At 44.5% G+C, this 23747-nt stretch overlaps 2 long non-coding RNA genes across 4 annotated transcripts in view; one reads left to right on the forward strand and one right to left on the reverse strand.

Annotated features, from left to right (window-relative positions):
- The window catches only part of LOC127674153 (uncharacterized), a 424300-nt gene extending 412228 nt beyond the window's left edge, over positions 1–12072 (forward strand). Inside the window, exon 3 of the long non-coding RNA XR_007975304.1 lies at positions 11979–12072. This is a non-coding gene — a long non-coding RNA (uncharacterized LOC127674153). The remainder of the gene's footprint in view (positions 1–11978) is intronic.
- The window catches only part of LOC127674152 (uncharacterized), a 433706-nt gene that overhangs the window by 347504 nt on the left and 62455 nt on the right, over positions 1–23747 (reverse strand). The gene's annotated exons all lie outside the window — the stretch shown is intronic.

The raw sequence follows: 23747 nt of genomic DNA on the forward strand, positions 1-23747 counted from the left end.
CCCACCAAGTAAGTTTCCACGGACATTTTTTTTATTGTCATTTGGTGAGGAGTGTCCCTTGTTGGCTGTGTTCTGTGAAACTCTATGCAAAATTAAATAAACGTTCTCAGCATTCAAAGCAAAAAACAAAAAACAAAAAAAACAAAAAAAAAAAAAAAAAAGATGTGTGACACCACCACCTGGCTATGTATGCCCTTTATGTTCAGTAATTTTCACTTTTAACTATTTTCAAGGCTATAGATGAGTTCATAATTTTCTGATTATTCTGTTAAGATGACTTTTTTCCACTTTTATATTTATACCCATGGTTCATATAGTTTTTCTTTGCTTGTTTTTAGTCTTTTATTTCTTCTTTAAGTAATACCAAAGGATTATGAATTAATTGGGGAAGTTGTCCACATTTTAACTTACATTGAAAATTTGTCTTAATTTAAGAAAAAACATAAACTGAAGCACACCCCTGGTTTGTTTCCTTCCCTGGCTAACCTACTATTTGCTGTTTAGGTCAGGCTGGCTTTGAGTTCATGGAAGTGTGCCTGAGGCAGGATACACTGTGCCTCTCTAGAACAGAGGCGATAGAATGTACCGCAGTGCTCAGAGATGTCATAAGAATAAAGAGCGTGGCCCGAGACCTTACCACACACTTTCACTTCTTGTGCACCCTTCTGCAAATGCGTGTGTCTCCTGCCACCATGACCTAGATCTGGGAGCTGGTTTTCCCGACCCAGAATTAAGTAGCTGTAATGGGGGGTTGTGTAGACTTTAACCTTCCTTCCTCCAGCTAGTTCTTGCTTCCTCAGCCAGCGGCGCGTGCTGGGGCAGTCCTGCTTCTCTCCCACCCTTTGTTCTGGGAGTTACCCTCATCCCTGCAAGCTAGATTTTGAGTTTCTTTCTTTCTTTTTTTCTTCCTTTCTTTTTTTTAAAGATTTATTTATTTTTATGTATGAGTACACTGTTGCTGTCTTCAGACACACCAGAAGAGGGCATCAGATCTCATTATAGATTGCTGTGAGCCACCATGTGGTTGCTGGGAATTGAACTCAGGACCTCTGGAAGAGCAGTCAGTGCTCTTAACCTCTGAGCCATCTCTCCAGTCCCGATTTTGAGTTTCAAAAGCAGACATGTTTGTTTTGTTTTCTAACCCTCTTGTGATAGCTAGTCTTGGTTGTCAACTTGACTACATCTGGACTTAAATTAAAAACAGAGGGCACAGCACTTAGGAACTGCTTAGTTTGACGTAGGAGAATCCACTTCTAACCCAAATCTTGAGGTAGGAATACACATGCCTTTAAATCGGGTCATACCTTCTGGAAGCCTTGATAAGGACTCGGAAGAGGGAAGTTTTTGCTCGTTGCCTGCTTTCTTTGCTTTGCAGGAAAGCCCGTTCCTTCCCTGGCATTACAGCCCACTCCTTCAGGATTCCAGCATCTACTGAAGACCAGCTGAGACATCCAGCCTTGTGGACTGACCAAGTTCTGGATTCTGGGACTTTCTGTTCATAGCCAGTCATTGCTGAACTAGGCGGACCACAGCCTGTAAGCCATTCTAATAAATTACTATATATATAAATATATATAAATAAAACTATATATTCTATATATATGGGAATATATGTATACATACATATATACATGACTGTACATACTGACACATAGATTCATTTAAAAAGTTCTGCTACTCTAGCTAACCCTAGTGCATGTCTAACACACAGATGACAGGTCTTAGTAAATCACTGGTTCTCGAGTGTTTATGCTAACTCCTATAGATTTTGTCTCTAAGTGTGTGGAGAGAGATTGACACACACACATTTCTATGCTGCGGAGTGAATCTAGGGCCTAGAACATGTTAGGCGTGTGCTCTACCACTGAGTCATATTCCGAGCCTGGTGACCTTTTATGTATTGTTTTTTTCGAGACAGGGTTTCTCTGTGTAAACCTGGTTGTCCTGGAACTCACTCTGTAGACCAGGCTGGCCTCGAACTCAGAAATCTGCCTGCCTCTGCCTCCCAAGTTCTGGGATTAAAGGCGTGTGCCACCGGCCCTGGTGGCCTTTTTAAAATTATAGGATTATTCTCATAAGGTCAATCTTGAGGTGTATCATATTCTAAGAAAAATTATTAGGTTTTGTTAATATTTGTGGTCACTTCATGGGCTAGGCTGAAAAATTTTAGAGACAGGGTCTCATGGAACTCAGGTTATCTACAAACTTGTGTAGTTGGTATACAGACACTAAAAACAAAAATTCACTAACTGATTAGTTATAAAACATTACTGCAAAATTCTTTGGTATAGTAGTAAGGTTGGCAACTTTACAATCAATATTTCTCCTTGGAAATTTTTCTATTTTTAGGAAATGCCCAAATTTCCATTTGGATCTTTCCACTTATGATAATTTATTGTGGCATTTCAGATTTTGAAAAATCAAATAAAATGAATATCTATTAAACAAGAACCTTGAACCTCAAAGGAATCTAGTTCATCCTTTATTTCTTTAAAAAAAATCATTCACTTGGCCTTGTTGGACATCAAAGGGAGGAGAGGCCCTTGGTCCTGGAAAGCTTTGATGCTGCAGTGTGGGGAAATGCTGGAACAGGGAAGCAGGAGAGGGCTGATTGGGGAACAGGGAGAGGGGAGATGGATTATGAGAGTTTTGGGGACAGGGAACCAAGAAAGGGGACATTTGAAATGTAAATAAAGAATATATCTAATAAAAAAACGTAAAAAAAAAAAAAAAGAACTACTTGTGCAGTTCTGGCACAAATGATATGGGAGTAACTAATCCGCTTTTAATTGGAACTAAGGTCCACCCCATGCATAAGTCTTGGCAGAAAAAAAAATATTCACTTATTTGCATAAGTGTATGGAGTGGTTACATGCTGTAACTCCCTGTAGAGGTTAGAGGACAACCTTTAGGAATCTGTTCTTTCCTTCTGCTGTGAAGTTTTCATCAGAGAAGTCTGCTTCTCTGTAAGTAAGTAAGTAAGTTTTCACCAGAGAAGTCTGCTTCTCTGTAAGTAAGAAGACAGGACTTACCTTGGTACCTCAGCATCTCTCTTGGGAAGGAAGGTGGGCCCTCCTCCCTAGTTGTAGGCATTAGGGCTTCTCTAAACCCCACTTGGCAGGGAAGCCATGGGCTGCAGCTTTTACCACCCAGAGACTGCACCTGTCCTTCAAGGCCCCACCCGCCTTTGAGGAGTCAGCTGGGGCGGAGGGTGGCCATGCAGCTGGATTGATCCAGACCTGGCCCAGCACCATGGGAAGATCTGTTCTGCCCTCAGTCACTTGCAGCTCAGCAGGTCAGCTAGGGTCACATTGCTCCAGAAGCTGGGAGAAGCAGTTAGAGGAACTCGGAAGAGAAGGAGAGAGGGGGCATTGCAACTGTTCACTGGCAGCCCTGGCTGGGTGACATCTGCCTGTCCCTTGTTCCCTAGTACTGGCTTAGCCAGAGGTGCCCAGCCAGCCTCCCTGCTGCCCATAACAGGTCAGAGTCTCAGATCTATCTCATTTTCTCTCTCTTTCCAGCCTTTGGTCCCTCCATCATCTGTCCTCCCATCTCCCTCCTCCCTCTCCCTCTGTTCCTCCCTCTGTCCCTCCCTCCCCCCCTCCATCCCTCCCTCTGCTTGAGACACTTCAAGCACTAGGCTCCCTCTTGCTCCCTTCTGATCCCTCCCCACTCTTCCCTAGTGACATCTGAACCTCGGAACCCATCTTTGGTCTTGTCTTCGTAAGTTTGTCCAGATCTCTGGCTGAGTGCTGGGCAGGCATCGGGGAGACCTGGTGCCTGCTCACTGTTGGAACTCTCTAGGAAAGAGTGGCCTATACTTCCTCACCGTGGCCCATTTCCTTGGGGAGAAAGGGGCCCTTATGTAAGGACTTATCTACAAACGCCACATAAAGGGGACTGTGTCTCTGAAATAACAGACATGTGAATGGTTGAGGGAAGGTATTTTCCAAAGCAGAAGAAAGCTGCTAAAGAACAGAAAAGTAGGACATGTGCTTAAAGGTCCTTTTAAATGGGCTGGTAGTGTGGCTCAGTGGTAGGGCACTTGCTTGTATGAAGCCTGGGGCTTAATCCTCAGCGTGGCAAAAAGAAAAATTACAAAATGTAAAACAAAAGGAGAGACAAGGCAAAGTAATTCCAGGTAATGTCCAGATAGAACACAAAGGCACTTTTAAATAGTTTATACTTTTTTTGTCGTTTATTAATTTTTTTTGAGATTATAATATAATTACATCATTTCCCCCTTCCCTTGACTTCCTTTAAATGCTTCTTGACAAAACAAATCAAATCATCCATCATATCTACTTTATTCCTGTCATCTGTGTTGACTCAATTATACACTATTCAGTTGTTAGCCGACGGGGCCTTATCCTGCACTAGAGTGGATATTTGACATAGTTTAGAAATTGTCTTAAGTTCTTAAAAGCACTAGATGGTCTGTAGTTTATCATTGCATGTCATTAATATGAAAATTCTAATTCTTGAGTTTCTCTGAAGCCAGAGCCATAAAAGAGAGCGGGAAAGAGAGCACCTTCCCTTCCACTTTTTCCCCCGGTGCCCACAGGACTCTGTCTCCTTCTAATCTCAAAGCGAGGTCACCGGCCCCGGCCCGCCTTTGGTGAGTGTGGTGGAGGTGCGTGGGAAGGTCCACCCTGGTGAATCAACTGCTGTCTTTTAGCCAAAGGATCTTTGAACTGGGTCTCCTTAGTGGCTCCTTTTCCACATTGACCACAAACAGAAAAACACTCCTATCGGACCATCTGGTTGGTTGTACAAGTGGGTGTTCTGGGCTCCGGGAAGCCAATCCTGAGCCGCCCATTGTCCTTGTCTTCTGTCCCAGGCTCCCTTCCAAGTCCATGCCTCACCTGCCAGGTGCTCCCTGGCCCACATCCTCCCTGCTGCCCTGTTCAGGCAAAGAGCCTTCTGCTCAGGCCCACTCCTCGACTCCTGGCAACATCTGCCCTTGCAATAGAGAAGGGAAGGCAGAGCCTGAGAAAAAAGACCCCGAGAAGAAAGTAGCCAGTGAGCCCCCAATAAAGGGCAAGGCGCCATTAGTGAAGGTATAGGAGGTCACAGTGGAAGAGGGGACAGCCGCGAAGCCACCTGACCCCGGTAAGAAGGGACCAGCCTGTGCTGGGGTGCGGTCCGGTGCTCTGTGCTTGCCCTGCCCATGAAGGGTTTTATTTAACTCCTTTTCCATTACTGGGTATTGGAAATTCATATTCTCATTCTTTCTCTTCCCCTTCTCCCTCTCTCCTCTCCTCTCTTCTCTTTCTCCCTTCCTTCCTTTCTTCTCTTTCTCACTCCCGCACCACTCTGTATCATGAATGCACTAACTCATCCTCCTAAATCTCTAAACACAGGTGAAGAGCATCTTCCCAAAGCACTCTTGGGGACAGACATGTGGCAGCGAGCCTGCCTGTCCCTGGCAAGGCTCTTGCTTCCTTGCGTCTAGGGTCTCCCAAGAGCTCTGGGTAGATTCTTTTGAGACACAGTCTCACCTTGTACTCAGGCTGTCTCCCAAGTGCTGAGATTAAAGGTGTGTGCCACCACACCTTCGAGAAAAGATGACACTTAGCAAAGTTATAGCGGTGCACACCTGTGATCCCAAGTCAGGCACCTGGAGCAGGAAGATCGCGAACTGGCTCTGAACAAGCCCCAACTACACCAAAATCCTGTGTCCAAATGGGGACGTTGGCGGGGGTATTTTAAACCTTAATCAGAATAAATGAAAGGAGCCTCTCCATTGGATGCCACCTGCCCAGCCTGAGTCCCAGGTGTGGCCTGGGTGCTAATGATGCCCATTAAAAGGCTTTGATGCTGTGGTTAACTAAGTTACCAAAGCACAGAGATACTTGCGATAAAAGGCAAATGGAGAACCTTGCCTTCATTCTGCTCAGAGTCGGGCTTCCCACAGACCCTGCCACTTGGTAGATAGTGCTAACTGATATAGCTGCTATAAAAGAAGACTTGGTGACAGAGTGTGAGCTGGGTTGGATGTCTCACACATGCAGTTTTGTTATCGTTGCTTGGCTACAGAAGAATATAGTGGAACCGTGAGAACACACTGCGGTGTGTGCTCCCTTCTCTTTGAGAACGATGGACCCCAGGCCTGGGGTGTTGGGCACGCCAGTGTTTGTTCTGTTCCTTGGATTTTCATTTCATTCCATTTGGTTCTCTCCTTGTACCTATTTGTACAGCTGTCCCAGCCTCAGCCCTCAGTCCAACCCCGGCCCCTTCTCCAGCAACAGACACAGCACCATTGTCCACCATGACTGCCGGTGTCATTCCTAAGACTTCTGCAGGCACCACCGGCCCGAAGAGGCTAGGAGGCTGCTGGCTGAGAAGAGGCGCCTGGCCAGGGAGAAAAGGGAGAAGGAGGAGAGGGAGAGGAAGGAGAAGGAGGAGCTGGAGAGGTAAATCTCCCTCAGACAGGCCCTGCCCCCAGAGAAGGCCTGGAGCCTGGTCCCTCCCGCTCCCCTCCAGCATGTGGAGAGTACAGTCCTTTGCCATCCTTGGTTTACTGATGTTGAATATGGGCTTGTCTGTGCCAGGCAAACACTCTGTCATCTGAGCCACATCCCCAGAACTATGTTTAAAATCAAATTTTCTTCTGAATAAATAGCAACATATCAACGCGGATAGGAAAATGTTTAGGGGTTGGGGGAAGTTCTATCTAATCAAGTAGTCACATTCATTTTAAGTAGCCTTTTCTGTTCTCTGAATGCTTTGAGCAGGTATGTACAGACACACACACACATATACACACACACACTGATCCATATGTGCAGATACTGAACACAAAAGCAAGTCACATAAAGAGGCTGCGCAGATGCCTATGGTTTCTTCTGTTATAACGCCGTCTGCTGCCTGCATGCGCCTGCAGCCTAGGTGGTGTTCCCTATGACCGGCTGACTGGGGGCAGTAAGACTGGGGCCTGATTACTGATGGCTCTGCACGTTATGCAGGCACCACCCAGAAGTGGGCAGCTGCAGCCTTACAGGGGACAACTCTGAAAGACACTGGTAAGGGGCCATCTTCACAGTGGGAGGAACTTCAGGTAGGACACATTATGTTAGAAGGGGAAATGGCTAGTTAGTTTCTCAACTAGTTACTGACTCATGAGCAGTAGCCCACTGGACTAGCCGGAGGATGAGGGCCTTGGAAAAAGCATGACTGGAGAATTGGTTATAAAGACATCTGGGGAAGAGAAGTGTGTGGAGGGATCTCTTCAAATGGGCAAAGGACATGAAGATGTTGTGTCCCCTGTAAACGCTCATCAAAGGTTACTTCAGCTGAGGAGGAGTTCAGCAATCAAGCAGACAGCAGTCTGTTCTGTGGATAGTAAGCTGTTTTCTCAGCTGCAGCTGCTGTGGTGCGCCAGAACTGCCAACAGCAGAAACTAGGCGCTGAGCCCCAGATATGGCGCTATTCCCTGGGGTGACCGTGACATGACTATATCGGACCACTTCCCTCGTGGAAAGGACAACACTTTGTCCTTCCTGGAGTAGAGACTTATTCTGGCTATGGACCCGCCTTTCCTGCACATAAGGTTTCTTCTGCCAAAAGCACCATCCGGGGAAGAGAAAGAATGAGAATATGAATTTCCAATACCCAGTAATGAAAAAGGAGTTAAATAAAACCCTTCGTGGGCAGGGCAAGCACAGAGCACCGGACTGCACCCCAGCACCGGCCCGCACCCCAGCACAGGCTGGTGCCTTCTTACCTGGGTCAGGTGGCTTCGCGGATGTCCCCTCTTCCACTGTGACCTCCTCCACCTACACTAATGGCGCCCTGCCCTTTATTGGGGGCTCACTGGCTACTTTCTTCTTGGGGTCTTTTTTTCTCAGGCTCTGCCTTCCCTTCTCTCTTGCCAGGGTGGATGTTGCCAGGAGCCTAGGAGTGGGACTGAGCTGAAGGAGCTTTGCCTGAATCGGGCGGCAGGGAGGATGCGGGCTGGGGAGCACCGGGCAAGGGAGGCATGGACTTGGAAGAGAGCCTGGGACGGAAGACAAGGACAATGGGCGGCTCAGGATTGGCCTCTGGGGGCCACTGCTCAAAACACCACAGCCATGGGCATGGACAGACAGACGGACAGACAGACAGTGTTCTGGTTACAGCCTGTTATAACACTCTGACCTAAAGCAATGTAGAGGAGGAATCAGCTCATTTGGCTTATGCTTGGCATGAGTCTGTCTGTGAGGAAAGCCAGGGTAGCAACTCAAGAAGCCCCCGCCCCTAAGCTGCACCCACTGAGGAATGTGCTCGCCTCGCAGGCTCACTCACTGGCTCATGCATTGCTAGCCTTCATAGACAGCAAGCACTGCCTGCAGCTGCCTGGGCTCTGTTACACAGTTAACAGCCAAGACAGTCCCTCACAGACAGGCCCACATTCCAGTCTGATCGAGACAGTCCCTCAGTCCCTCAACTGCCACACTCCCATCTCAGGTCCCGGACCGTCCAGTTGTCCAGTTGGTAGTTAACACTAACTGTGATGATGTGCTGAACCTGGGCCTGGTAAGGCTAGTGTTAGCAGTTGTTCCTGACAGATCTGGGGACCCTCATGCCTGCTGGGGGCCACCCTCTTGGCCGTGCACACCCTTCAGTCCACAAGGAGCTTATATGGCCCGACTTCCTCCTGACCTGATACAGACATTATTAATCTCATTTTCAAAGGTTGTTTTGGTTCTGGAGAGATGGCTTAGCAGTTAAGAGCACTGAGTGTTCCTCCAGAGGCCCTGAGCTGGACTCTGCAGGCACCAAGCATACATGTAGAGCCTGAATATGGGGATATACAGGCAAAATTCCCTACATATGGTATTTTGTGTTAGATTTCTTATTCAGGTTTAATTACTTAACATTAATGGTAATTGCTAAAAATAATCTATGTTCAGATATTCAAGTCTCCCCCTTTAAAAATGAACTGTAGACTCTCTGGAAAAGCAAGTCACCACCCAAATATCATTGGTTTATCCCTGCTTCTGACAAAAATGAAGCCATAGGGGGTTGGGGCGCAGAGCAGCAAAGGTTCCATAGCCATGGTAGACTGTGGCTTCCTCTGGGGCTTTGACCTGTTGCCCTTGCCAGACCTGGCCTCTCTTCAAAGAAGCTCCTTCCTTCATGTCTTTTCCCAGACAAAAGATAGAGGAGTTGTCCCGAAGGGTGGCTGAGGAGGGAAGTCGCCAGGAAGAAGAAGCCCGCAGGCTGGAAGCAGATCAGGTGCGAGAGAAGGAGGAGATGGTGCTGTGGCTGGCGGAGGAGGAGCAGGAGCAGTTGGAGAGGGAGGAGGTGGAGCGCCTGCAGAAGCAGGTGTGCGCCCTGCCCCAGCCCAGCTGGGGCTGTGCCCAGATGAATGGGGTGCAGAGTGGGTGTGGGCTGCCCCAGCCAGGGGCCCTTTGCACAGGAGCTGGGTGCAGAGCCCAAGCTGGCAGCTGCTCCACAGGGGTTCGCTCCCAGATGGTCAGGGCTGCTAAGCAGAAGAGGGGTTTGCAAAGGTGGGCAGTTGCTGAGTAAGGTGTGGGGAGCAGGGCTGCCAGACCGGGCATCAGCAGTGGTAGTGATCTGTTTCCAGAAAGAAGAGGAAGCCATAGTCCGGGAGGAGGCAGAGAGGGCTCGGCAGGAAAGGGAGAAGCATTTCCAGAAAGAAGAGCAGGAGAACCTGGAGTGGAAGAAGGTAGGGCCTGGGCCAGGGTCGGAACTGCAACCACATGGTTCTGCCTCTTTCCTGGGTCTCCAGTTGCCTGAAGCTGAGAACAAAAGGTCAGGAACAAAATGTCCTACCCTTGCCCAAGAAATGGCCCTCGGTATTAATTCCAAGAAAGCCGCCAGAATTTCCTCATTCCCCAAAGCAAGTTGTCCTACCACAGCAGTTAAAATGGTTCCAACCTCTATTAATAACTCCAATTAGGACGAAGAACAGTGAATTATACTTTCTCCACGTTTTAATAATCTGCTACTGTTTTATCGCTGGCATGTGCCAGGCTGGGGTGCTTTGTGTATCTCATCAGCCTTCTGTGTGCTTTTTTGCCGCAACTTGAAGAGATTATGAGAAGAACCAGGAGGACTGAGGCAGCCAATAAGGTTCTGGCGTGGCCTTTCTAGCACTCTTCTGTTGTGGGAGGCAGGGCCCTCAGGCTGGCCTCGCTGACCTTGACCTTGATCATGTAATGCCTGCCTATTTCCCAAGGGCTGGGGACTGCTGGCCTGGGCCCTGCTGGCTCTGACTTTATTTCCTTTCCGGTCACCTCCCAGCTTAGCGATCAAACCTAGGCCCTCACAGGTACTCCAGTGAGCACTCTACCACTAGGAACGTCCCTTTAAAATTCTTATATTGGTTTCTTTCTCTTTTTAGAAAATCACTGAGCAAAGAAATGGTGACGTAGCCAAAGGAGATGTCGCTGGAGAGACAGATACTTCTTCTGTCAGCGCTCATGTGCATGTGTGTGCCCACAGAGGCCAGGAGAGGATGTCAGATCTCCTGGAGGTAGTTCCAGCTGGCTGAAAACTGCCTGGTGTGGCTGATTGTAACTGCTGAGCCATCTCTCCAGCCCCTAAGGCAATGGTTTGCAGCCTGAGGGTCACACTCCCTTAGGGGATAATATAGCTGATATTTACATCATGATTCATAACAGTAGCAAAATTACAGTTATGAAGCAGCAAAAATATTTTTGGTTGAGATGGATGGCCACAGCATGAGGAACAGTATGAAAGGGTTTCAGCGTTAGGAAGGCCGAGAGCCCCCGGTCTAATGGGTGACTTTAAATGTACACAACTTGATAGGATTTTGTCTGTTTGGGGATTTTGTTTAAACTAGTTTAAACTGTCTCATTCTGTAGTTTCTGTACAGTCTAGATCTGGATTCTCAGTGCACCTGAAGAAAATCTCGAACTCCTTGTCTTCCTTCCTCAGACTCCCAAGTGCTAGTGTTACTGGGCCTGCATTACTACCCCCCAGATGAAATTTACATGTCCATTATTTGTATTTATGACAAGTCTTAGAATAAAAGATTTAAACATCATCTCTCTTAATCCTGACTTCAAGAGAGAGGTACACTTTAAAACATGCTGATTTCATCATAACTTGTTATTCAACTTGTAACTGTGGTCTTTGGGCAAGTTACTGTTTCTTGGAAATCTTAAAACAAAAGTAGCTTAAATAAAAATGCAATCAGCCTACATTTCTGTAGTCCCATCTAGGATCAGTTTCATCTCTGTGTGAGGGTCTTGGACAGTGGCAATCTCGTGCTTGGTCACTGACGCACTAGTTGCTCTGTCCAGAGAGCATTCCTGTGTTAACCCTGTCACCACAGATCTGCTTTGATTTGTTTTGCTCGGAATTGAATCTCCAGCCGTCCCAGAGCGCCAGCTCCCCCAGCCCCACTGCGTAACATGGTGTTTCCAAGACCATTACTGCCAACACAGGCAGTCAAGGATTATCTGACATTTTAAGATAGCCCACCCTAGGTTTGAGTCAGATGTCAATCGGGTTGCCTTAAGCTGGACTCCTAATGCTGAGTCACAAATTAGGTGGTAAAGCGAGGGACACACACTGTGGACCTCCATTTGTGCGGTCACATCCTTCTAAGTGTGACTGAATTCAACTGAGTTTGTGAAGCGTGGCTTCCTCTTCTATGGTGATTTGCTTTGAATCCTTCAGTAAAAGTGTTCCGTGTCAGCCAGTCAAGTCAGCCAGCCACTTCATCAGTTGGTTTGATTTCAGTGTTTATGTCCAGAACTAACTTAGTACAAACAAAAGAAATAGCAACAGTTATTTCTGCCCTTCAGTGAAAACTTTGCTTGTGTTAATGCATTTAGTAGCCTGTCAGGCAGGTCCTGTTATCCAGGAAGGATTAGGGTTTCCCTTGCCCAGGGTCCCACAGGCGGTGAGTTGTACCTTCAGGTGAGAGATCCAGGTTCTGGTCCTAGAGGATGGTTTGATGGCGGCATGTTAGTAAAGGTTTGCTCCCCTTGTGTATGCAGAGGTGTCTGCACTGCCACAGATGAACTCTCCAGGAAACGGAGAGTCTGCAGAGAGCCCACGAGGAGTCGCTTCACAGCTGTCCAAAGGAACCACAGAGAGGTGAGCTCAGCAACTGATGCCTTTTTCACTGAGGGAGGATGTGTGTGTGTGTGTGCGCGCGCGCGCGCGCGCGCGCACGTGTGAGTGTGCGTGCACGTGCGTGTGTGTATTACAAAGTGCCATGTTCACCGCACCCAGGTAGAATGCCAGAGTTTAACAGGAAGGTTTATTTTTCTCCTTAATTTTTTGTAGAACTTGTATCTCTAAAAAAGGAGAGTCCCTTTTTCTTTACTCCTCATGGTGAGATCTGAGTGCGTTGCAAGGACAATAACCAACAGCTGTCCGACCTCACCAATGCAGGCTGGCCACCCTGGCAGCTTGGAAATCTAAAGCAGAATTAAAAATGCAAGGCCATGTGGGCCACAGGGAGAGCTCAAAGCAGAACGGTCTGTGGAGAACAGAGATGGAGAGGAAGGGGAAGGGGTCCCGTTCATCCTGTACCAAGAGTGCTTCGAATGCCACAGTTTCTGATGTACAGAAAAGTTGGGTACAGTAACCCCAGGATGTAAGGAAACTGAGGCAGGAGATTGTTGGAGATCTGAGACTGGTCAGCACCACAGAACGAGACTGATTAAACCCAACACAGATAGGATGGTTGGTTCCTGACTGATTCCAGCACATAGGAGACTAAAGAAGTTGGGTTTGAGGCCAGCCTGGGCTACAGAGTGAGACCCACCCACCCCCAACTCTACAACAAGGAAAAACACGTGAAACACAAACAAGAAAAGTAGATCACAGTGGCACACACTTGTAATCCCAGAACTTGGAATATTGAGACAGGGGTATCTGATATTCAAGGTTACCCTGCCTCCACCTCACCTCTAGGTTGAGACCCTGTCTTCATGCAGGGACAATGAGAACTAATTTGCACCTTCACCAGCCATGTATAAGGATTCAACCCCCACCCCCATCCTCCCTAGCCCCCACCCCACCCCGCCCCCCACCCACTGTGTCCCTGCCAGTATCTTCTTCAAGCCCTGAGCCCTCTCCTCACCCATATTCTTTCTGCATAACAGATTCCCCATGAAAAGCATAGAGAATTTTATGGGCATGAGGTTCTCAGACTGGTTGACCTGTAACTCACTGTGTAGACCAGGCTAGCCTCATTTGCAGAGATTTCCCTGCCTCTGCCTCCTGAGTGCTAGCACTGTAGGTGTCTACCACCATGCCCAGACTCACATAGAGTTGAAAAAGGGTGGGATCAGTAAAATGGTCAGCAGGTAGAAGTGAGGGTCACCAATCCTGATGACCTGAGTATATAATCCAGCCGAGATTGGAAGGTTCCTATCTCCCTGGATTCTGATGGTCTCATTTAAGCCTGGTGGTGTTGAGACAGATGTTAGGTTCTCCTCACCTCTGATCCTATGATCCTAGATGTGTTAGAGAACCTGAAAGTGTCGCGTCCTAGTGTCGAGTCCTCTGGATGTTTGTTGGGACTGGCTGCAGAGTTTGTATCCAAGGTAAACTAGCCCAGATTGGAAGGCTACACAGCCTTACTTTTTTTTTTTGGATTTTTTTTTTTTTATTATTGAGTATCTTCTTCATTTACATTGCCAACGGTAAAACCTTTCCCAATTTCTCCCCTCCCAAAAGTGTCCCTCCCCAAATATTCCCAAACCCTCCTCCAATCCCCTGCATCCATGTATGTGCCACTCTACCCAACACACTCCCGCCCCTCCACCGCACCCATCAATTTTCCTTTTTTGGGGCCTCTATTGAGCCTTTACTTATACACAACTAGTTGTTAAAATATGAGTGGTTTAGCCAGGTTAGCATTGTAATTTTTTGACAAAGTTAATAAATGTCACAGCCCTTCAAACCCAATCCACATCATGGAGGTCACATATATGAGTTCTATAATGAGATTAATGAGTTATATAATTAGGAGATGCCTGAGGTATTTCCTTGCATGAAGAAAGAATTGAATGCTAGGAAGGACAGAATCCGTGGAGACAGTAAAAGTAGCACCTGTATTCCTATAGGATAGTTGATACCTAAGGCTAGAATTCTTTTGAGAGTGTTCTGCTTTTGGTATTTTATAGGGCCACTGTGTCCTCCCTTCCCTTATGGTTTCAGCTCCCACAATGAGTCTCATAATGTCTTCTGGGAATAAGAAGGCTTATATAAGGAAGCCTGCTCTCCGTTTTCTAGTCTACCTATGTCCATCTAAATTGCCTTCATGCCCCATCTTAGAGATTGACACTAAGTGTTGTCAGGAAAGTGGGTGATGACCCCCCAGATGCTTCATGCTGTGAGGGGGCATAATCCAGGGAATTGTCAGTCCAAGAGAGGGGGGACTCCCATGAGGAGTTCTGGAACTGCTCCTATTTTGACAGGCATTATATATCTGAGGCTCCATTTAAATGGCCATCGGTAGAAGTAGAAGGGCAGAAGGGAGAGAGAGAATTCTAGAGGCCACTGCATAAAAAACTAAATAGGTGACTGTTTCTGAAATGTTGTGTGTAGTAGCAACTGAAGCAAGGCTGGTCTGGAGAGTGATGAACCCAGGATCTTCTTTCAGACACTTTGGTAGCTCTTGGGCTGACCAGACACACACTGAGGTCTTTTTCACATGACTTGTAAAGAGGGAGAAAGAAAATCAATTTAACCTAAGACTCAAATGACAGTTAAAACTAGGGGGATTATCTCTCTTGGTTACAGGTCGATAATGCAGTGCTGAGTTGTATCAAGGATGTGACATTCTATGTCTGGGCAGCATTTTTCTTATCAAGAAGAAAATGATTAATGAGAAATGGTTGTCTGAACAACATCTCATATGGTCTTAAACCTAATGTCTAGGGAGTACGGTACCTTAAACTGTTCAAGAAATATGCCAATCATTTTATTTTTTGTTTGAGACCATACAGGTGGACAGCATTAGCTATACTTATTTATCTTGAATTGGCAAGGCCAGGAGAAGATATGGTCCTTGGGGGTTACTTGAACATGAGAGCACCTAAGCTTCCTTCTACAACCATGCTCATTCTCTGTGAGGATAATTCTAAGGCCATGCTTAGCCATGTCTTTACTTTAAACATTCAGGAAAGATCTAAGAAGGGTCCTGTAAAGACAGACATTCCTCTTTGTAGAGTGGACTGTGGTTTGAGTGCACTAGGTGGACCCTCTATGGCCTCCCTGTACAAAGAAAATGTGATTCCTCACAGTTAAATAACACTTTTCAAGAGATACCTGTGGGGACTACATGACCGGAGATGCCAAGGAGGAATATATTGTCCTATTTAACGAGATTTGATTTGATTTGATTTGATGGTTTTCTGGTTCTACACTTCTGGAATAAGAAAGTATTGTACTTGTGTTTAATTGTATGAGCGTCCACATCCCACACTATCTAGATAGCACTAGATATAAGTCACTGTACTTCAAGAACCTAATCATGAACTGTCCACATGCAAAACATTAGTAAAAATAGATAAAGCAAATTATAAAAATGTACCTTAACCATACATTGTACTTCTTGTCATCTTGGGGTGCCCTCTGTCTTTTGGGGTCACACTTTCCTCTGACTAGTTGTGTCAGGTGACATGCAGCATCACAGGATCCAGAGGCATGTGCCAATTCTCTTCTTCCATTTGGCCCAGGTCGTAGGCTGCGGGCATCTTGGAGTGAAAGGTCTCTTTCTTTCTGGGTCACTTGATTGCTTTTGGCAAGATGGCCATTTTTATTATATTAATCTGGCCAAACCACACGCATGGGAGATTTTTCCATCTTCTGAGGGCTTCTTCAATTTAATTCTTCTGAGACTTAAAGTTCTTGTTATAGGGATTTTTCACTTGTTTGGTTAGAATCACTCCAAGATATTTTATATAGTTTGTGACTATCTTGAATGGTGTCATTTACCTAATTTCGTTCTCAGCCTGTTTATCCTTTGAGTACAGGAAGGCTACTGATTTGATTGAGTTAATTTTATATCCAGCTACTTTGCTGAAGTTGTTTATCAGCTGTAGGAGTTCTCTGGTGAAGTTTTTGGGCTTACTTAAGTATCCTAGCATTTCATCAGCAAATAGTGATAGTTTGATATCTTCTGTTCCAATTTGTATTCCTTTGAACTCCTTTGGTTGTCTAATTGCTCTGACTAGAACTTCAAGTACTATATTGAATAGATAGGGAGAGAGGGGGCAGCCTTGTCTAATCCCTGATTTTAATGGGATTGCTTCAAGTTTCTGTCCATTTAGTTTGATGTTGGCTGCTTGTTTGCTGTATATTGCTTTTATTATGCTTAGTTATGGACCTTGAATTCCTCTTTTTTCCAAGGCTTTTAACATGAAGGGATGCTGAATTTTGTCAAATGTGTTTTCAGCATCTAATGAAATGACCTCGTGGTTTTTTCATTTCAGTTTATTTATGTAGTGGATTAAATTGATGTATTTCCATGTATTGAACCATCCCTCTCTCCCTGGGAAGAAGCTTACTCCAGAGTGTTTAATGATCTTTTTGATGCATTCTTGGATTAGTTTGGCACCAATTGTATTGAGTATTTTTGCATGGGTTTTCATAGGGGAAACTCATCTGAAGTTCTCTTTCTTTGTTGGATCTTTGTGTGGTTTTGGTATCAGCGCAATTGTGGCTTCATAGAACAAGTTGAGTAGTGTTCCTTCTGTTTCTATTTTGCACAGTAGTTTCAAGAGTATTGTTATTAGGTTTTCTTCGTAGGTCTGATAGACTTCTACACTAAAACCTTCTGGTCCTGGGCTTTTTATGGTTTGGAGATTTCAATGACTGCTTCTATTTCTTTAGGGATAATGGGTCTGTTTAGATGGTTTACATGATCCTAAATTAATTTTGGTGTTTGATATCTCCCAAGAAATTTGTGTTTCCTCCAGATTTTCCAGTTGTGTATTAGAATATGACAATTTTTCGAATTTCCTCAGTTTCTCTTGTGATATCTCCCTTTTCGCTTCTGATTTGTTAATGTGGATACTGACTCTGTGCCCTCTGGATAGTCTGGCTAAGGGTTTATCTATCTTGTTGATGTTTTCAAAGAACTAACTCCTGGTTTTGTTTATTGCATAGTTCTTTTTTTTTTTTTTCTAATTGGTTGGTTTCAGACATGAGTTTATTTCCTGCCATGTACTGCTCTTGGGTGTATTTGCTGGCCTTTGTTCTATAGCTTTCATATGTGCTATTAAATTGCCAGTGTATGCTCTCCCCAGTTTCTTTCTGGAGGCGCTCAGAGCTATGAGATTTCCTCTTAGCACTGATACCATTATATCCCATAAGTTTGAGTATGTTGTACCTTTATTTTCCTTAAATTCTGAAAAGTCTTTAATTTCTTTTTTCATCCTTGACTAAGTAATCATTGAGTAGAGTGTTGTTCAGCTTTTTTTTTTTAAATTGGGGATCTCTGTTATTTTGTTGCTATTTAAGTCCAGATTTAGTTGCTTAATTCAGACCATATTGATTCAATAGGAGGCATGGGATTATTTAAATCTTCTTATATTTTTTGAGGTCTAGTTTTGTGATAGTTATACAGTCAGTATTGGAGAAGGTACCATGAGATGGAGAGGAGAATGTATTTTCTTTTGATTTAGCGTGAAATGTTTTATAAATACCTGTTAAATCCATTTGGTCCATAGCTTCTGTTAGTTTCACAGTGTCTCTGTTTATTTTGTTTTTCCCTGATTTTTCCATTGATGAGAATGGGGTGCTGAGATCTCTCCAGCAACTGAGCAGGCTGGTACAGCCAAGAGTGCAGAGAACTCCAGAGTGTCAAAGTAGGTGTGACAGGGTCTGCCATCTGCACCCAGGAGCTGGGCAGTGCCACAGCACTCTGAGCCAGGGGAGAGACGCTCTCCCAGGGGTGCTGAGACAGGGTTGCAGGCACACAGGAAGGAGAAGCACCAGCTAGACACAGCAGGACCAACTAAAACCAGAGATAACCAAATGGTAAAAGGCAAACATAGGAGCGTTACCTACAGAAAGAAAGGCAACATGGCACTGTCTGAATCCAATTCTCCCACAACATCAAGTTCTGGATACCCTAACACATTGGAAAAGCAAGATATGGATTTAAAAATGACAGCTCATGATCCTGATAGAGGGTTTCAAGAAGGATATACATAACTCCCTTAAAGAAATACAGGAGAACACAGGTAAACAGGTAGAAGCCCTTAAAGAATTACAGGAAAGCACAACCGGAACAGGTGAAGTAATTGAACAAAACAATCCAGGATCTAAAAATAGAGCTAGAAACAATAAAAAAAAATCACAAAGTGAAACAACTCTGGAGAATGGGGTGTTGAAGTCGCCAACAAATATTGTGTGAGGTGCAATGTGTGCTGTGAAGTTTAGTAAAGTTTCTTTTATGAATGTGGGTTCCCTTGCATTCAGAACATAGATGTTCAGAACTGAGAGTGCTTCTTGGTAGATTTTTCCTTTGATGAGTATGAAGTTTCCTTCCTTAACTTTTATGATGACCTTTGGTTGAAAGTCAATTTCATCTGATATTAGAATGGCTACTCCAGCTTTCCTGGGACCATTTGCTTGTACATTGTTTTCCAGCCCTTTACTCTGAGGTAGTGTTTGTCTTTGACACCAAGGAACATTTCCTGTATGCAGCCAAATTCTGGGTCTTGTTTACTTACCCACTCTGTTAGTCTATGTCTTTTTATTGAGGAATTGAGTCCATTGATATTAAGAGATATTAAGGAATAGTGATTTTTGCTTCCTGTTATTTTTGATGTTATTTTTATGTTTGAGTGGTTATCTTCTTCTGGGTTTGTTGAAAGATTACTTTTTTGCCTATGCTATGGTGTCCTTTCCCTCCTTGTTTGGCATTTTCTATCTATTATCCATTGTGGGGCTGGATTTGTGGAAAGACATTATGTAAATATCGTTTTTTTTTCATTGAATATCTTGGTTTCTCCATCTATGGTAATTGAAAGTTTTGCTGGGTATAGTAGCGTGGCTTGGCATTTGCATTCCCTTAGGGTTTGTATGACATTTGCCCATGATCTTGTAGCTTTCATAGTCTCTGGTGAGAAGTCTGGTATAATTCTGATAGGCCTGCATTTATATGTTACTTGACTTTTTCTCTTACTGCTTTTAATATTCTTTCTTTGTTTAGTACATTTGGTGTTTTGATTATTATGTAACTGGAGGACTTTCTTTTCTGGTCCAGATTTGGAGATCTGTAGGCTTCTTGTACGTTCATGGCCATCTCTATCTTTAGGTTGGAAAGTTTTATTTTATAATTTTGTTGAAGGTATTTCCTTGCCCTTTAAGTTGGGAATGTTCTCTCTCTTCTATACCTATTATCCTTAGGTTTTGTCTTCTCGTTGTGTTTGCATTTTCTGGATGTTTTGGGTTAGGAGTGTTTTGCCTCTTGCATTTTCTTTGACTTTTGTGTTAATGTCTTTTCTGGTATCTTCTGTACCTGAGATTCTTTCTTCTATCTCTTGTATTCTGTTGTTGATGCTTGCTTGTATCTATGGCTCCTGATCTCTTTCCAAGGTTTTCTCTCTCTAGGGTTGTCTCTCTTTGTGGTTTCTTTATTGCTTCTATTTCCATGTTTAGATCCTAGATGGTTTTGTTCAATGTCTTCACCTGTTCTGTTGTTTTTTTCCTGAAATTCTTTAAGGGATTTTTGTGTTTCTTCTTTAAGGTTTTCTATTTATTTACCTGTGTTCTCTTGTATTTCTTTGAGGTAGTTATTTTTGTCCTTCTTAAAGTCTTCTATCATCATCATGAGATCTACTTTTAAATCAAAGTCTTTCTTTTATAGTGTGTTGGGTGTATCCAGGACTCTCTGTGGGGGAAGAACTGAGTTGTGGTGATGTCAAGTAGTCTAGGTTTCGGTTGCTAATGTTCTTGCACTAGCCTTTTGCTATCTGGTTATCTCCGGTGTTAGCTGGTCTTGCTGTCTCTGTGTCTTATCTGTCCTGCAAGCCTGTATGTCAATACTCCTGGAAGATCTGTTCTCTCCAGGAGGAATTTAGGTATGGAGAGCTGTGTTACAAGGTCAACTCTGTGATGCAGACAGTAGCCATAAGGATCCTGTCCCCAGATGATCCTTGGTTCCTGTGTCCTGATGGTTCTGAGCCAGTCTATCTTGGGCCAGGAATTTGAAGAGAAGTGGTGGTCTTACCTGTGCTCACAGGTATGTAGGCACTCCTGGGAGACCAGTTCACTCCTGGTGGAATTTGTGTATGTAGCTCTGTGGTCCAGGATCATCTCTGGGAGCAGACAGAAATAGGAAGCCACCTGTCCCAGGCAGTCCCTTGGTTCCCTTGTCCTGAAGGTTCTGGGTGGCTTCCTCTGGCCAGCAGGGGTGGTACTACCTGCACTCACAGGCCTGCCTGCAGTCCTGGGAGGCTTGCTCTCTCCTGGTACTATTTGGGAATGGAACCCTTTGGCAGATGATGGTCTCAAACCACAGACAGAAACTGGAAGGCTCTTGTTGATAAGCTAAATCTTAAAATATAGGTATTTTCTATAAGTTTCAAATGTTCTCTAATAACTTTAGAATATGCATAGTAAACATGAGAGCTAATTCTCCAGACTCTACAAATTTCTGAGCTTGAGGCCATGTTTGACCAGTGGCTCTCTGTGTTATCTAGGAAAAGTCATTCAGCTTTCTTCAACCTAGGTCTTCTTTCTCTGTGATATAGAGGGACAATAACTACATGCCTCATAGAGATGTGAGACAAGAAAATTGCTGTATGATTAAAATAGAGACTGGTGGAAGAGCACCACTTGGAGATAGTTAGAGCCAGAGGGATCTGAGAGTTTCACCTTTAAACTGTATTTTATCTTAAAGTTTCACATTTCCCAATACTTAACTTCCCCTCTTGCATACATGTCTTTTGATGGTTTTGGTGTTACTTATACAGTGCGCAGTTAGGTTAGATGGCTGTAGTTTATGTTTCTCCATACAGTATGCTCAAAACATTCTCACCTCCCACCCCTTTATCCTATGTGCTTTCCTATAGGAGGAGGTGCCAATACTAAAGCCTGGCGCCTTAATTGGTTCTTGATTTGGTCAATAAAGGAGGCTGGGAGCCAATTGCTGGGTGGAAGGGAAAGGGATTCCAGGTCCCAGGAGGAAAAGTAGATGTTGGAAAAGAGAAGGGGATTTTTCAGCCAGGCTTGGGAAGGAGAAGGAAGAAACAATCATGTAAAATCTCTGAGAAGCCAGAACCAGTGGCCTCTGCCAATGGTGGATAGCCATGGAGGTTGGTAATCTGACATTGGCTAGCTGATAAGTCCGGGACAGGAGATTCTTTGCCCAGGGATTGTGCTAGCTGGCAAGTTCTAAAGTAATAATGCTGTCTGAGTGTTTTTCATCCGGGGAGCCAAAGTGTGCAGAGAGAGAGATACTGGCCAGCGATGGCAGCTTGGTGAAACTAAGCCAGGAGGAACAAGAGAGGCCAGAGTGAACCAGTAGAACACATCAGCTCCTGGGCAAGCTGGAAGTGGGGCTGGGGTTGCCGATCTCAGATCTAAGCCACAAGGTCCAGAGCACCGGCCTCGGTTCCAGGGAAAAGGCAGGCACCTGTTTTTTTTTTTTTTTTTTTTTATAATTACATGCTGTATTTTCCTCAATCTCACATCCTTTCCCCCTTTCTTTCTAATTATTAATTATAACTTTCTATAGTTTTCACAGACAGAGGATTCAAGAAGTATCTCATTTTTTCGCTTTGGCTGCTATATCTATCATTATTTTTTTTTCTGATAAAAAATCTATTGAATCCCTCTTATTTCCACCTGCCCTCTACCTCCCACTTCCAGTCTTATTCCCTAAAATCTGAGTATAGTCCACTCAAGATGTGGTACTGAAGTCAAAGGTAGGCAGTCACTGGAACCTGGCTAGAACAATATTCGCTTAGTGGTAATTTATCGAAGCTGTGGTTGTATTTTATCCCATGAGCATCTCAGCTTGAGTTTCCAACTCCTTGGCTCTTTAATCCCATGAAGGTATTCTGTACTCTCTATTTACATAGGTGTGTATGTAAATGTAGATGATAGACATGTGTATAATTCATTTTTATCTATAGTCTGTGATATGTATTTATTAACATGCACAACACATATTTTTTCTGTGATATAAAGTGTGTGATCAGAGATTTAACATTAGTAGTTGATATTGGAAGGAAAAAAGCTGTATTCACCTTGGTCAGTGATATCCTGAAAATCACGATTCTGGCAGGCTTTTGCCTAAAAGTGTTACCCATCAGGTGCCCTGGATAATCTGGCTAGCTTTAGGTCTGTTTGTCACCAGCAAGAACTATTTTTGAGGAGAGAGAATCTTGACTGAGAAAATGTTCCCACAAGATTGGCCTGTGGATAAACCTGTGATGCATCCTTTGGATTGATGATTGATGTGGATAGGCCCAGATTGTTATGGGCCAGGCTATCCCTGGCCAAGCAGTCTTAGTGTAAGAAAGCGTGTTGAGAAAGCCATCGAGAGCATGCATGTCCTGCCTCTGGGACCGCTCTGTTTGAGTTCCTGCCCAACTTCCCTCAGGGATAGATGAGGGTGTAAAACTGTAAACTGAAATAAAGCCCAAGTTGCTTTTGGTCATGAGTTTGTCACTCCAAGAGAAACCCTCAGACACTGATGGACGTAGCACTAAATAACTGAATGCCTCACTGCCTGCCACTGCTATTCCTTTGTTCTGATTCTTCATTGCCATCCTCTGGTCCTTGTTTTTGGAATTTAGTGCTTTCTCCAGGCCCCAGTATCATGAAATTCTACAACTTATATTAGAGAATCATAGCAAAGAATTTGTACTGAGTCACAGAAGGGCCCACAGTTAGAGATTTAAAGTAATTCTTGAAATATTAAGACCATGGGCTCTCTGGCAAAGATGCTCTATGTTTTGCACTGTGACATGAACAAGTGCTTGTAGGCCAGAGATGGAATGTGACAATTTGTATGGTCAGTGTCCTCACTTTGATATGTCTAAAGCTTGGTCATCAGTGTAGCAGCATTCAACATTGAGGCCTTGTGTGATCAGATTATGAATAATCCAACATTACGGCTCAATGAATTTATAGGCTTGCAATATCTCAGAAAAAGGTTACTGATATTATATGAAACCATACTTTGGTTGTTTATTACCACCAAATAAGCAGTTTTATTCCATAACTTGTTGGCAGTCATTTTAAAAAATATATTTCTGGCAATACATCACACTTATTAAAATTCTTTGAAAAGCACATATGAGACAATCCACTGTGGTGCCCTCTTATCTCTCACCACTGTACAGCCCAGAGGAGAGAAAGATGAAGAATTCCAGGAAGAGCAATTAGGTCTGACCCAGTCAGGGATGACAGCTTCTGTCTCTAGAACCTTCTAATGCCTCTCCACAAAAGAGATGCTTGGAAATGTCAAGACTACTGACTGGGATCACAGGTGACTGGAGTCTTCTGTGACTAGCGATCCTGCTGACCTCAGGGATATACCCACTGGAGGACCAGATGAATGCAGTCCCTGTGGGTTTGTGGTCCCCTTTAGCTGGAACCAAAGCTGACTGAAGTCCCTCTAACTGCTATCCTCATTGAATGTAGAAACCATTCACTGGAGGCACCACAAACCGGAAACCCCGCTGTCTAGGACCTATGCTCATTGGCGTCACTTTAATCCTTCCTGAATGGAGCAGCCTGTGACTAGACTTCCCACCGAATGATGTCCCTAGTGGATGGAGAAC

This window comes from Apodemus sylvaticus, chromosome 23, assembly GCF_947179515.1.
Source record: "Apodemus sylvaticus chromosome 23, mApoSyl1.1, whole genome shotgun sequence".
Taxonomy (NCBI): Eukaryota; Metazoa; Chordata; class Mammalia; order Rodentia; family Muridae; genus Apodemus; species Apodemus sylvaticus.